A 16,761-nucleotide genomic window follows, 5' to 3' on the forward strand; every position below is an offset into this window, starting at 1 on the left:
AGCTTCACAAGAGTATGAAAATGCTAGACATCGAGCATTTGAAGATTGGCAAGTTCATCAAAATCAAATCATAGCTTATTGCCAACAAATAGGTAGAAACTATATTCCTACTCAATCGCCCGTATTTCCTCCCTGGTCTATAGAGATCCAACCACCGTATCCTACGTATAACCCAGCCGAAGCATTTTATAACACCTATGGTTATGCATGGAACCCTTAATGGTATCAGTATCATCCCTAGTCTACTTAGTTTTATTTATTTTATTATTTGTAATGTTAATACATTTAATACTTATGTTAATATTGTAATAGTTTTTATAATTTTCTAACTTTTATTATTAGATTTTAATAATTTTTTAAATGTGGGGTAATATACCAAACTTCAAAAATATGTATATATGTTTGCAGTTTATCTTATGTACACAACAGGGTAAAACAACGCATTTTCAAATACTGGCATTAAGTTCAGCAAAAGCAACTAATTTTGACGACAAGATGCAAAATATATGTGAAATAACAACGAGAAGGAATGAACAAATGATGTGCACCATTTATCATTCAACACAAACAGCAATATGTTTGGAAAATTTGATAAAATTTAATCATTTCTACGCTAATCACCCTCAATAATTTAAATTGTTACTAATTTCTTGCAAATGAGGGCATTGCAAGATCTTAAGTGTGGGAAGGGGTTAAATTCTTTCGGATTTTTAAAATTTTTATCTTAAACACTTGGTTACCATTAAAAGTACTAGTAAAGCAGTAGTTGTATTAGAATCTAGTGCTCTCTGATAATAAAGAACAGCCCTAGTCTTATATACTGACTACCCAATTCTAGTAAAATTTTTCAAAATTTTCAATTAAATGAACTCAAAATCATGTTTATACATATTTATGAACGATAAAACTAGGAGTTAACACCGAAATTATTGTTACCTTGGAAAGGACATAAATTGAGAAACAAACCAAAATGTTAGAATTCATTTAAAATGGAATAGAGGACAATAAAAAGGAAAATAAAAGCCAAGTGTGGGAAAAATTACCAAGTTATCTTAAACATATGTCATATATTTCTGTAATAAATAACTGAAAATACTTTTGCTTTGGACTAAACTAAACTGTTTTACTCGATGAAAGAAAAGAAGAGATGGATCTACACGATGAATCAATTCCATCATTAAAAGGAAGTAAAGTCTTCCGAAAAAGAAACGCGCTTCTTGATTTAGGTCAAGAAGTTGTCGTCCAGACCAGCTGTAGGTTGACGAAAAACCTAGAAAAGTCATCTCTAAAATCAGCAGGAAATCCACGGACCTCAGCATTAAACAGGGTCGCCAAGTGGTCAGATTTATCCTAACCATGAGAAGGATTTATCTCGTACAATGGGGGGCACTGTGCAAATTAGCTGGATAAGACTAATGAATCAGATCCCCAGAAAGGATAATCTCCTTAAAAAATCAAAAATCAGCTTTTAAGCCTGATATTACTCAATCCTTGAGATTGACCTTAAAGATTGAGAATTACAAACTCATGGAATTCAATGATATCTAAACTCGAGCCTGAACGAGAAAATATTTTGATCAAAATTACAAACCGATTTGTTTTCTAAAAACCCATTTTCAATGCGTTCATTACCATTGAACGTAAAATCCTAGGAATTCACCTGGAATTCATTAGGTCACCTGAACCAAATCGGGTGTCAACCGTAAGAACGGTGGTTGCATAGCATGGTCAAAGACAGGACCTTATGCCAGACCGAAAAATCATAAGGGTGAGCTTTACTATTGCTCCTACCAAGGATAGTAATTGCGTCCGACACGTTATAGACCATAATTAAAAGCATGTCAGGGGACATTGCCTTAACAGTTGCTTGTTCAACGCTTTCCTTTACAACCGGATGGTAGTTTACCGAAAGGTAATATACGGGACAAGTAAACTGGACGTGTTGCTTTCCTAATACAAGGTTAGCAAGTGGGTGACACAAAACCATAAGTTTTGAGCTAAAATTTTCAAATATGAAACCCACCAAACCCACAAAAATATTTTGCAAACACCGGTGAAGGGTTATTCCGGAAAACTTATCTAGGGTAAAAACTAGATTTAATTTTCAAAAGATCAAATGTTTTCATAAAGATCCAATTTTCTTAATGGATCTAAATTTTTATAGTCATGTGGGACTGTAAACCATATCATTACTACCATTGTTTATACCGCCGTATAGAAATTACTGATGTACAAAGTGTGAAGAATAAAGAAGTGATTCTAGTATTTCAAGACTATATTGCTTGAGGACAAACAACGCTCAAGTGTGGGAATATTTGATAATGCTAAAAACGAACATATATTTCATAGCATTATTCCTCAAGAAAGACAAGCTTTTAGTTGCAATTGTTCTATTTACAAGTGATATTCGTTTAAATAATAAAAGGTGAAGACAAAAGACAGATTCGACGAATTGAAGACGCAAACGACCAAAAAGCTCAAAAGTACAAAATACAATCAAAGAGGTTCCAATTATTGATAAAAAACGTCTCGAAATTACAAGAGTACAAGATTCAAAACGCAAAGTACAAGATATTAAATTGTACGCAAGGATGTTCGAAAATCCGGAACCGGGACCAGAGTCAACTCTCAACGCTCGACGCAACGGACTAAAAATTACAAGTCAACTATGCACATGAATATAATATAATATATAAATAATTCTTAAAAATTATATATATATATATTATATTATTATTTAAAATCGTCGGCAAACAAAGAGCCAAGGCTGAATGAGCTGTAAAAACAAACTCCGCGACTTGCGGAGTTCGAAGGCTAAAAGTACCGCGACTCGCGGAGCCCAAAAAAATGAAAATGCCTATAAAAGCCAACGCAGTTCGACGAATTTTAATATCAATATATATCCATCCATCTATCTATACGTAATATTTATATTTATAATTTATATTTTAATTTTAATTTTAATTTTAATCCTAATAATAAGGGTATGTTAGCGAATGTTGTAAGGGTGTAAGTCGAAATTCTGTCCGTGTAACGCTACGCTATTTTTAATCATTGTAAGTTATGTTCAACCTTTTTAATTTAATGTCTCGTAGCTAAGTTATTATTATGCTTATTTAAAACGAAGTAATCATGATGTTGGGCTAATTACTAAAATTGGGTAATTGGGCTTTGTACCATAATTGGGGTTTAGACAAAAGAACGACACTTGTGGAAATTAGACTATGAGCTATTAATGGGCTTTATATTTGTTTAACTAAATGATACTTTGTTAATTTTAATATAAAGATTCACAATTGGACGTCCCTATAAATAACCATATACACTCAATCGGACACGATGGGCGGGGTATTTATATGTACGAATAATCGTTCATTTAACCGGACACGGGAATGGATTAATAGCCACTAGAATTATTAAAACATGGGTGAAATTATGTACAAGGACACTTGGCATAATTGATAACAGAGTATTAAAACCTTGGGTTACACGCAGTCGATAACCTGGTGTAATTATTAAACAAAGTATTAAAATCTTGTTACAGTTTAAGTTCCCAATTAGTTAGAATATTTAACTTCGGGTATAAGGATAATTTGACGAGGACACTCGCACTTTATATTTATGACTGATGGACTGTTATGGACAAAAACCAGACGGACATATTAAATAATCCAGGACAAAGGACAATTAACCCATGGGCATAAAACTAAAATCAACACGTCAAACATCATGATTACGGAAGTTTAAATAAGCATAATTCTTTTATTTCATATTTAATTTCCTTTATTTTATATTTAATTGCACTTCTAATTATCGCATTTTTATTGTTATTGTATTTAATTGCACTTTTAATTATCGTACTTTTTAATTATCGCAAGTTTATTTTATCGCACTTTTATTTATCGCAATTTCATTATCGTTATTTACTTTACGCTTTAAATTAAGTCTTTTATTTATTTAATATTTTACATTTTGTTTTAACTGCGACTAAAAGTTTTAAAATCGACAAACCGGTCATTAAACGGTAAAACCCCCCTTTATAATAATAATATTACTTATATATATTTGTATTTTTATAAAATAAAACTAATATAGCGTTAAGCTTTGTTTAAAGATTTTCCCTGTGGAACGAACCGGACTTACTAAAAACTACACTACTGTACAATTTGGTACACTGCCTATAAGTGTTGTAGCAAGGTTTAAGTATATCCATTCTCTAAATAAATAAATATCTTGTGTAAAATTGTATCGTATTTTATAGTATTTTCTTGTAAAATTTAATAGCTATTTTATATACACCTCGCATAACATCATCTCCCCTGATGGACTTTTTCGAGTTTTAATAAATCTTGCTTTTCGAAATAAAAAACAAATATTGGAGAAAAGAAAAAACAATACCTTTTGTGTGAGTCTTTAGAGGGACAATAATGTATTGTACAAAAAGTTGTTATTTTTATTATTTGATTATTTATAAAAGTTCATAATTAATTATAATATGTATCGAAGAATTAGATCATTTGTATTAATACTAGATAGATTTTGAACCGCGCGTTGCGGCGGTGATATTTGAATATATATTATTTGGTACATGCTTATAGTATCAAACGATATTTATCTACAAAATACCTATGTATGTTTATGCAACAAATATTAACATAATAAGTCCACAAAATAGGTATGCGTATAGACATAGTTTATGTTATCTAGTATATCGTCGAATATTTATTACATACATACATAATGTTGTACATTTTGAATTTCTGATAGAAAACGTTCTTTTTGCTCATTCTTTCTCTTCTTTATTTCTATTAAAATAAAATATTGACAACATAATGCACTAAAGTGTTTTCTTTTAACTCTTCCTAAAGGAAAACAAATATGCATAATGGCACACGCGTTGCGCTGGAACATTTTAACGTCTTTTATGAAACTAATGTTAAGCGAAAATTAAAAGGGAAAATTACGAAAAAATGAAAAAAAAGGGAAAAGGACTCGAAATCAGATTTTTTCCCTTACCAACTCATGAACTTACCACTTGTTATAGCCATATGCTTAATAAAATTAGATGAGTTTCTTTATTATATATATATATATATATATATATATATATATATATATATATATATATATATATATATATATATATATATATATATATATGCAGGATCAATGGGGAAGTAACCAATCGGGGGGAAGCGAGGGGAAGCAATTTTTTTTTTCATTTTTTGAAAAAACTTTGTTCACGAACATTATAGATTGGATGAAAATAAGAACATTTAGAAAAGACACTTCGTGATGAATGTTATTATTTTGGCGGGAAAACGATCGAGAAAAATAACATTTAAGATAATATTGTTCGTGATGAATGTTAACGTTTTTTTCATGTTTTGTGAAGTAAAATTTAGCCCGATTTAGAGTTTAGGGTTTGGTGTTTTGGGTTTATTCCATAAACCCAAAACACCAAACCCTAAACCCTAAACCCTAAACTCTAAACCGTTCGTGCTAAATCCTAAATCTAAACCCTAAATCTAAACCCTAATATCTAAACCCTAATGTCTAAAATCTCAACATACGCTCGAAAAACACGATAATTGTTATATATTATTTCTTCGAGCCTTTTCCCGCCAAAATAATAACATTCATCACGAAGTGTTTTTTCTAAATGTTCTTATTTTCATCCAATATATAATGTTTGTGAACAAAGTTTTTTCAAAAAAAAAAAAAAAAATTTGCTTTTTCCCGATTGGTTACTTTCCTCTTGATCCTACCACTATGTATATATATATATATATATATATATATATATATATATATATATATATATATATATATATATATATATATATTAATTTATCAAAAATATATATATTTTTTAAAAAGCTCCATTTCAAATATAATTAGTTGCGTTTTGTTCTTAAAATTATTTCGAGTTGAACAGTGATGACGAAGAAGCCTAACTCGCGGCTTAAAAAAAATATCCGATCATAAATGTGGGTGAGTTTTATTTGTTACTCTTTCCGTCCCAAAAAAAGTGTCCCCCAACAAAAAATGTTTGATTTAAGATATGTTGTTAAAATGTCTATTTTGTCTTTCATTTAATATATTATCCGAATTAATTGGCTTCCTTAACAAAGTGAGTGAGAAAAGACTATGAGTATGTTTTGCTGATTTTCACATATAAAAAGTGTTGTATTAGATTTTCAATGACTTTTTAGTGTTATTTTGAGTAAGAGATATTTATTTTGAGACAGATATAAATAGTAATGTGGACTCTTTACTACTAGTTTTAAATTAACAAGCTTTATTTTAAGGGGGATGATTCTAACACACCCTTTTTTGATCCTCACACACCTATTTTAACCTTTTACTCTTCTAATAATACTCAATTTCTTTAAATTGGTGTGTGAGGATCAAAAAGTGTGTGTGAGAATCATCCCCCTTATTTTAACCCCTCAAAGTTATATTTCATAAGTCAAAAATATCCCTAGAAAGTTACAATTGTTACCCTTGAATAAACATCACTTTACACCTCCTATCCTATCAAAAACTACATATTTGGAGCTTATGAATGAAACGACAAAAAAGATTAATTATCTTTCCTTAACTGAGTGAGTGAAAAAAGAAATTATGAGTAAATGTTTTGTTGACTTCCATATATAACAAGTGTAGTATTAGATTTTCAATGACTTTTTAGTGTTTTTTTAGTAAGGGATATTTATTTTGAGACAAATATAAATAGTAATGTGGACTCTTTAGTATTAAACTAGTTGTGTTCCCTCGCGTTGCGCCGGGGGTTCGGTTTTCAATTTAATTTATTGCGTTTAGTTTGTAAAATTATTTCGTGGCGAACGATGATGTCGTTGAAGCACAAGAACTAAAAGGTATAATCCGTGAAAGATTTAAATGTTATTTTAAAATAACAATATATGTGCATCTCCACGTTTTGCTATGGAATTGTCGACTTTTAAAATTTTAATGCAAAATCAAATTGTATGAAAAGTACATCAAATATTTAGCGTTTTTAAAAAAATGTACGTTTTGCGTATAGTTAGTGACATTGTGTTTCTAAAATTATTCCGAGTTTAACGATGTTGCCGGTAAAATTTAACTCCTTGCGAGCGAGAAGATATGACCCGTTGAATATTTATGTGGAGTTTATTTAGGATTTTAATGAGAATAGGTATTTGACACTTTACCCCCTGTTTGGGGGCCGGTTTTAATGTTTGAACATAGTTGGTGGGGGGGGGGGGGGGGGGGGGTTATTTGGCAAATTGGAATGTAAAAAAAAAAAGACGAAATTATCAAAATACCTCTGGCACTATTGATGAATAGTGCTAAAGGTTTTTGTCTATTAGTTATATTGATAAATTAATATTAATATTAATATTAATTATTAATATAAATATAAATATAAATATAAATATAAATATAAATATAAATAATAAAATAAGAGTATCTATTAATCATTTAATCCTTATCAACAATCAACCAATCCAAACCGATTCCGTGTTTCTCTCTCTAAAAGTCTCTTCTTCTATTTCCTTTAAATCTTCTTCCCCATTTTAATTAGGGTTATATCTTCTCTAACGATGATGTAATAATAATATTAATAATGAAAAAGGTTTTACAGAATAGAAGAAGATTCTTTGTTTCTCCTATTTTTTGGAGAAACACTTATCATATTTGTATTATTATATTATATATTTAGGTTTAGGTTTATTACTACAGATTTAATTGTTAGATCGATTTAGTTTTGTGGTAAGAAAAATTACAAATTCGGAAAAGAAAATGGAAAACCCAAATTCAGCTGCATCAGTTACATCAACTACATGTATGGATTTAGCAGATCCGTTTTTGGTTGAAGCGCTGCAGAATCCACGTCAGATCCGTTTTTGGTTGAAGCGCTGCAGAATCCACGTCATCGTCTCACAGTTAGTGTGGTTAAAAAAGTGAAATTACCAAAATACCCTTGACACTATTGATGAATAGTGCTATCGAATTTTGTCTATTAGTGATGATAAATTAGAAAGTTTCATTATAACCTCTCAAAGTTATACTACGTATTTCATAAGTAAAAAATATCCCTAGAAAGTTACAACTGTTACCCTTGAATAAACATCACTTTACACCTCCCACCCTATCAAAACCTACATATTTGGAGCTTTTGAATGAATGAAACGACAAAAAAGGTGTCTTTTAATATATATGTATATGTATATGTATATGTATATTATAATGAGAAAATTGCGCGGATAGTCCATGTGGTTTGTAGTACCCAGCGTGGATAGACAAAGTTGGTGATTTGAGTGTGGATAGTCCCTGTGACTTAAAAGTGGAGCAAAGATAGCCCAGTTCACTAACACTGTTAACCTTTTCCGTTAAAACTGAATCATGTGCCAAGCATGTGAGGGTATTTTCCTCCTTTTGCATACCTTCTGCCCCAAATATTAAATCCCTGTTATTCTTATCTTGAATATCAAACCCTAAAAATTATTTCTTTTAAATACACACACCCATCAACCAAAATCAAAACAAATTAAAACACCAAAACTAATTAAATTCGAATTGAGATCAGATTCATGTTCCCATATACAAACCTAAACTTAGACATCATTCGGATCTCATTAACAGATTCAATTTCATGAAAAATAAGATCATCTACTTCATCTAGCAAAAACGTTCACAGATTTGGCCTCTGGATCATTTTGAAATCGTTTTCAGAAAAGGAAAAATGCAGAAGTGTTCCAAATCATCTCGTGATTGTTTCTACAAAGTTACATATGTTAACTTGAAGAATTGAGCATGAATTCGTGAGTCAAAGTTTCAGAGAAAAAGTCAACTATTTCTTCTTCATCAAATTCGAACTCATATTGTTGATTCAGGTCTTGCTGATAATTTTCGAGTGTTCGACGCCACATTTAAAACATTTTGTATGAAGAAATCAAGGCCTGAAAACAAGTAAATTATGAAAATCGATTTTATGTTCATATATTGAAGTTCATCTCTGTTCATTAATTTTTCTGAGAAATTGATGTTGTTTTGGATCCGAAGTCTTCACAAGAAGTGTTAATCGTGGCACATGGAATCAATTACAAGTGTTTGCAACTTTTATTTGTTGAAGTCACTTTTTGTTGTTCATGAGATGATGAAGAATTGGACGTGAAAGGAATTTAGAAAGTTTGAAACTCATACCTTCTTAAATCTTGAAGTTTGATCTTGATTTTAACTAGCTGAAATTGATCCTTATCATCTAGCCTGTGGCCCTTTTGCAAATATTCAGTATGTGTGTAGCTAAAGGTCAGAGGTGGGTATGCAAATATTAATTTGTTTGTGATTTCTATTGTTAATTAATGATTTGGATGTTATGATTATGTTTAAATAAATTTGGGGTTTATTATTGAAGAAGATGAAGGTTAAAGTAAAAAGATTGAAGATAAAAAAAATTCATAGATAAAAGGGAATTGTAAAGGCATAGAGTTTTTGTGAATACATATTCATAGATAAAAGGACGAAAATACCCTCACATGCTTGGCACATGATTCAGTTTAACGGAAAAGGTTAACAATGTTAGTGAACTGGGCTATCCTTGCTCCACTTTTAAGTCACAGGGACTATCCACACTCAAATCACCAACTTTGTCTATCCACGCTGGGTGCTACAAACCACAGGGACTATCCGCGCAATTTTCTCTATTATAATGTATAATGTATAATTAATTTGTTCATGACCTTAATTAATTATAAAATGTCCCGCATGTACATGCGTTACATACTGTGCATTCCTAAAAATGGGTCTGATGATTTTCTATATATAACCGTAAAGATTGTGTAAACAACCGATACTTAATTAGCGTTGTTAAAATAACTTAATTGGTGAAGAAGTAATTCCACAAAAACTCCTCTAAGTGCGAAATATACTACATTATATAAAAAACGGTGTTTCCAATTTCCAATAATGGCAAAGTGAAATGCCCAATTAGTACCGTAATTCCAAGGCTAATTCCAAGCCTATCAACCAATACAAACCTATCATGTGTTAACCGGATCAGAAGACAAAAAAATTAAATGAAAATTAGCAGTGCAAAACAAAAACGACAACACGGGGTACTACTTTCACTATTCTTATTATGAGTAGATGAACCATCAAGGCTGCAACATATATGTTTATGATCCTTTTTTGTTTTTGCTCCTGTATAATTTAAAAAAAAAAAAAAAAACAGATGTTCAGGAACAATGTATTGCAATCAAATATTCAAATTCCTGACTAAGATTGGAACCACTCTAAACCGCAATAATATAAGGTGAAAAAAATCAGTTTTATATGAATATCATGAACAATATTATATGGATCATAGCCATATTTTGGTTATACACTTCCGATTTGTAGGTTAAGAGAAAATAAAATAGTGGATTACGATAATGTTATTTAACTATTTATGGTTCAACATACCTTTGTATGGATTATAAAGATTTAACCTAATTGCCTCATTATAATGCCCTAAATTAGTATTCCAATTACACTTACGAATCTCCACAAATTTTTCAAATAAAAACACTAAAAAATTACAGAACAACAAACAAAATTATTAAAGAAGAATGAAATTAATTGAAAAAAAATACCCTTTTTCCATAAACATAAAGATATAAAGTTTCTTCAAAAAAAAAAAAAAAAAAACTAAACTGAAGACAAATTTATGAGAAAAATGGCATGTTATTAAACACTCGCAAGGTGTAATTACAAACAAACACCAAATTCAAAAAAGGGTTCGAACAAAATTAGGGAAAAAAGTGAAGAAATGAATCCACAAAAGGTCATTTTGGTGTCAAATTGGGTAATGGTCAATTTCGACACGTCTACTTCACAACTAAACGCTTACACATATCCGTCGCATAGTGCGGACCTCAACACTAGTTTATTGAATACTATTAATTACGGTATTAATTATTAATTAAATAACTATGAAAAGAGAAATGAGTAAAAACAATAAAACAATCAATGGTGTGCTCACCTAAATCCTTTGCGACCTAATATACAAATCGGGAGATTTGAAGTTTTTTATTTATTGATCCCACAGTGATAAACGATTAACGCTCGGGTTTTCTATTAAAGTTCATATTATTTTATAGCAATGAGTTTACATTTTTCTAATTTGGCTTAAATTATCCTCATCCACGACACCTGTCAAACATCCATATTGTACCACATCAGCGCCACATCAACATTTCCTTCCTATCACTAACCGATCACTTACACTAGCATCCATGACATACCGTTTTACCATAAAATGCCACAAAAATTAATTAATTAATACAATGAGCCACTCATAATTGGTAACGTACAACCAATTAAAGCTATATGCTCTGTGATTGAACATGCTATCCAACGACATATTGAACCACCGTCTTCCAACGGCGCAACAACCACACACACTAGCATCGGCGTCTTTTGAACAGAGCTGCAAGGGAGCTCCAACGGCGTAGCCGTTGCTAGCAGTCTTATACGGTATTTTTTGGTGTTTTTTTAAAGTTGTAAAAATGACGTTCTAACATGCATGTTTATTGTGAAAATGACGTTCCATTTTTTTCCTTTGCATTTTCGTCTTTTTCCGCCAAGCAACGCAGGCCCCTTCATGCTCGTATACAAAGATGATGTTGAAAGTCATTCGACTCATATTAAGACTTATATTTTCATAAAAATCCATAAAAGCTTAACATTATCGTTGAAACGGTAGGAATATTAACTAGACAAATTAAAAAAAAAAAAAAAAAAAAACAATCGTCGTTATATCAGGGGTGCTTCTTTTAATAGATCTTAACGATCATCAAGAGAGTTTGATGTGGATTTTCTATCTTATTGGTATGAGATGGGCTTAGTTTTTAGAATGCAGCAGAAATTAGAGGTTAGAAAGATTGCGGCCAAGCCAGTGGTGAATCTAAGATTAGTAGTCATCGGTTAAAACCTCAAAGAAATATCTACAATATCCAGTACAATATCCAGCGGTGTCACTAGTTAAAAACTCAAAATAAAAAAGGTTAAAGCCAAAAATAGGCTACAAACTTACACAAATGTACCGATGTCGCCCACAAACTCATTTCCGTCCTACTGTAGCCTACAAACTTATAAAAAATGTACTAATATAAACAAAATAATTTTTTTAACCGTCAACCAAAATGGTTGATTACGTGGCTTCTAAGTAGTCATGACACGTCAGTGATACATCGAAACAGAACTGAAAGTATATGGGCGACATCGGGACACAACTGAAAGTATATGGGCGACATCGAGACATATAAAATGAATAAAAAAAGTTAAGACAAAATTGCCCATTTCATCCATGTGTTTCACTTTTTGTCCATTTCATCCCCGTATTTTACTTTTTGCATTTTTCATCCTTAAAAGCATTTTAAAGTCCCAATTTCATCCTTCACTTTAACGAATGTTAACTAAGTCCGTTAAAATTATTCACAGGGACTATCCACGTAATCTTTAACTAATCTTTAACTAATTGAATTACAAAAATTAATTCCTTCTTCCACTCATTATTTGGCAGTTCAAAACTTTCAATCAATTCCTTCTTACTCTAATAAAAACGATAATATATTAATTGAAAATTGATACATGACCAGTAACAATTAATCATAACTCATTACAATTCAAACCAAAAAAAGCACCAGCAATACACCTGACATGAGCTCGCTTGCATCCAGATGACCTATTTTGTTCCTTAACTGGATAGTACCATTCCAACCAGCTGAGCCAGTTACCTTAGCCCATTTTTTATACTTTGTCTCAGACATCATCAGATGTGTATCTTACATGTATGCTTTTGCATATCCAACCCATCTACATATGAGAAAACATGAAGTGAACACAACTGTACCTTTAATTGAAGGGAAAAAAATGATAAAAGCTATGGTAACAACTTGGAAGATGATTTAAATAAATTTTACATACCATCTTCAGCGCGCATTAACTTTTCTTTTGTTTCCCCTTAAGTTTAGTCTACTTCTGTTTGTGAAGCCTCTTGAAGTGCCAAAAATGAATGACTCTGGAACCTCATACCAGTCTACAACAACATAATGATTATAAAAGTTAGATTATCACATACACATATATAACAAATATTGTTACGATTTCAAATATATATGACGAAAATTGAATAACAATAACCTGGAAGTCGTGAGCAATTTCACGAACAAGCCTTTGAAAGGGTAACTTGCAGGTCAAAAGCTTGTACTCTACTGGTACTTACCATATTCATAAAAATTGTCAACAATCAACTAATAAGGGTTTCACTGAAACAATCGTTTAATTCAAAATAGATTCAATTCATTTAGGATTTTTAAGAATCAATATCAAATAATAGAAAAAGAATTAAAATGATCCGGGGTTTTGCTATATAAATGTCCATTAAATAAAAAAAAAACAAATTATTCCAGGTAGGTGGGAGTATTACGTTTGAGTGACGTTTCCAACATGGTAACGGTGGGGTTTCTTCAATACAGTGGGATTTTTTTTCAATACGGTGGTTGTTCAGGTATTTATTTTTATAGTTTAATTAGTTGAATATTTCGTGAATAGTCCCTGTAAATAGTTTTAACGGACTCAATTAACATTTGTTAGAGTGAGGGATTAAATTGGAATTTTAAAATGCTTTTAAGGATGAAAAATGCAGAAAATAAAAAACATGGATGAAATAAGCAAAAAGTAAAAAACACAAGGATGAAATGGACAATTTTGTCAAAAGTTAAATAATTAACTTTACCGGTTCAGCAGGTAACCGGTAACGAAATGTAAACATTATCACATTTTTTATAAGTTTGTAGGCGACAGTAGGGCGGAAATGGGTTTGTGGGCGACATCGGTACATGTGTGTAAGTTTGTAGCCTATTTTTGGCTTTAACCCAAATAAAAATCACTACATTGCATATTTCAACGGTGTCCCGTGCAACAATTGGGGTATAGTATATCCGCCCATGGGCCAAGCCCACGTACATATTCGATAATTGCCAATAAATCCGAAAGAAATTAAGGGCTCGCATACAAATGGCCCAACATGTCTAGGTATATTAAAGACAGTTGTGTGGACCGTCATCATATCACCAAAATGAAAATTTATGATTGAACTATAACAATTAACAAGCATTGAGCGGGTCGCGCATTGCGGCCGCCGTTTTTGGTTTGCACAGAATAGTCGTACGTTTTGTATTATCCAACAGCATGAGGCTGTGCCAAGTTACATAGCGGTTTTAATGTTATGGACAACATAGTAGTTATTGTCTGATACAGTGATACAGTGTCCCGGAACTATGACACCGAAACAACTGAAACACTCTAAACCATCCAAGCCCCCAACCATGTTGGTAATAGAAACACTAAACATATTAATTAACATGTACAAAACGGTCGGAGTTATAAGTTAAATAAGACACATATCTGCGTGCCCATTAGTATATAGGGGAAATGTTAACACAACGCAAGAAATGTAAGTTAGTAAAAAGATGGACCCTTACACAGAGAAAACACCGAGGGGACTTTAGCTTCCCATCTCATCTTCTTAGGTATATATTTTTTTTCTTTTTTCTTTTTTCTTCTTTTTCTTTTTCTCTTTTCCCTTGATACCAAAAAGACCAGCAGGAAAACTAAAAATTAAAAACAAACAAAATACAAAATACTCAAAACACCAAGAGTTTTGAGGGCTCCGGTTCGTCTAATCAGGTTAATTTACATCCAAATCATTCCTCGAATTCGGTTTATTTTCATAATTCAGGTTAAGGAAATCAAGAACCACAAATTCAAAATATGTTCATAATAAAACTGGGACTTTACCTCCCGTCTTTGGAATCTTCGGTTCTTCGCCATGGTGGCAAAGGCATTCCCTTCTTTTTCGCTTTGTTTCGCTGCAACGGAAACTATAATCTTCTGAAGACGATGCGGACTACCAACAAACTGAAGTAGAACTTTGTAACTTTTTGTGCTATTTCGAATTCAATCGAAAATCTATGTCAATTATCTAACGATCACCACCTTCTATCACAGCATCTATATACGTGTATTCCCCTCCTCATACCCAATTCCCGAAAAATTATCATCAAATTAATCAACCAAAACAAAACAAATCACACAGTGAAAGTCTTACACTGATCTCATAAAGTTCATTTTATTTACTATAATTTTAAAGCAAATTAGTTGACAAAAAAAATACTCCATACTAAATTAAGCAAAGACAACTATATGATTATTCATTTATCCTACCTCACTTTCCATATACTGATTTACAATATAGTGTATGCGAGTGATAACAGCCCGTTACTGATAACAGCGTGCAACAAACGCTATTAAAAGCATATGAAAAGCATATGACAAACTAATTACCAACCAATTATATAAACCTCAGTCAAAGGTAAAACGACATGTCACAAACTAATTATCAACAGGCTATATGAACGATAAAATAATAAGTTCAATCTTTAAATCAACATCTAGCTTAAATAATCCCAACACACTTCTGGCATAAATAATCTAGTTATTTCTTCAAATTAATCTGACTGGCTATCTTTCACATTAACTAAAATCCCAAATTATTATCTTTCTAAAAAAAGATTGCACATAAGATTAAATTCACAAAATACAATGTGGGTCGTATACAATATTTCCTGAAACTGAAAAGAAATCGGGAATAACGAATTTACCATTTTGATATGATTCAGAAACCATGCGATGTCAATCTTCTTATGTACATTTCATCGAACACCTTTTGTGCAAATCAGCATCTGACAAGAACTAATAAGTTGTTGCTTCTCCTGCTAATTAACCAAAAAACGTTAATATTATTAACATTATACACTCCTAATGTCTATAGCAAATTCACGGTAACCACCACTATTATTGATGACTACAACATAAATCTAATTATTTTATCAAATTCCAAAAGTATTGGCAATTGGTAATAAAACCTTAAAAGTAATCCTTAAATCGGCGATATGCAGCACGGATTCAGGTCAAGTATGTTGTTGATTAACAAAAATCACGATTACCAACCACTATTCTTAATATTCATTAGAAACCCACAAATTTGTGGGTTTCGCATTAGACACCCAAATTGCAAGAAAAGGAAGCCCTGATCTGTTAACAATTGTTCATGAAGATTTGAAACAAACCCTAGCCGTTAGGCAGCAAGTAGATATACGTTTCTATGCAAGGTCTATCAAAGTTTGTACGGTGGTGGAGTGCTAATACGGTGTGAATTTGGCGTAATCGATCGTGGGAAAACGTTGGGGGTTGGAAGAGAGAGACGGAGTTTGGGATCTCTCTCGAAGTTGAAGGATGAAGGATGAAGGATGAGTGGTTTATAAATATAGTAATTTTTTTTAATACGGAGAGTTAGTGTGAAAGATGTGTTTTGAGGTTGTTAGTAAAGGAGACGACCGATATCGGGAGGACAATTAGTGTATAAGAAGTTATATAAGAGGAATAGTGGATCCTAAAAAATGTTGTCAAAATACCCTCGCAAGTCGCTACGAGTCGCTACGAACATTGCGACCTTGCAACCCCTCAACAAAAAATATCTGCTTTCTTAACAGATCAATTTAATTTTTATAAAAATAGGCTTTCCGAAGTACATGTCGTTGAAATTGTATTTTTATCTTTTATTATTTCTTATCAAGAAAATTTGGCTCCATGATGCAACCCACTCTGGTCCCAACAACTTCACTTGTATGTATAAGGTGTGTCTTTGTAATGACCCGACTTTTTCGACTT

At 31.7% G+C, this 16,761-nt stretch overlaps 1 long non-coding RNA gene across 7 annotated transcripts; it reads right to left on the reverse strand.

Moving 5' to 3' along the window:
• Positions 1-12,531: 12,531 nt before the first annotated feature.
• On the reverse strand, positions 12,532-16,331 carry LOC139894289 (uncharacterized). 7 transcript variants are annotated; one of them, XR_011774879.1, is made up of 5 exons: positions 15,957-16,331; positions 15,693-15,803; positions 13,171-15,060; positions 12,955-13,066; positions 12,532-12,843 (listed from the first exon to the last, which is right to left on the reverse strand). It is a non-coding gene; the product is annotated as an uncharacterized lncRNA (long non-coding RNA). The 7 variants fall into 7 exon arrangements; XR_011774882.1 differs by having other exon boundaries at positions 13,171-14,614; positions 14,830-15,803; XR_011774881.1 differs by having other exon boundaries at positions 13,171-14,642; positions 14,830-15,803.
• Positions 16,332-16,761: the final 430 nt, after the last annotated feature.

This window comes from Rutidosis leptorrhynchoides, chromosome 2 (genome assembly GCF_046630445.1).
Source record: "Rutidosis leptorrhynchoides isolate AG116_Rl617_1_P2 chromosome 2, CSIRO_AGI_Rlap_v1, whole genome shotgun sequence".
NCBI classification, from domain to species: Eukaryota; Viridiplantae; Streptophyta; class Magnoliopsida; order Asterales; family Asteraceae; genus Rutidosis; species Rutidosis leptorrhynchoides.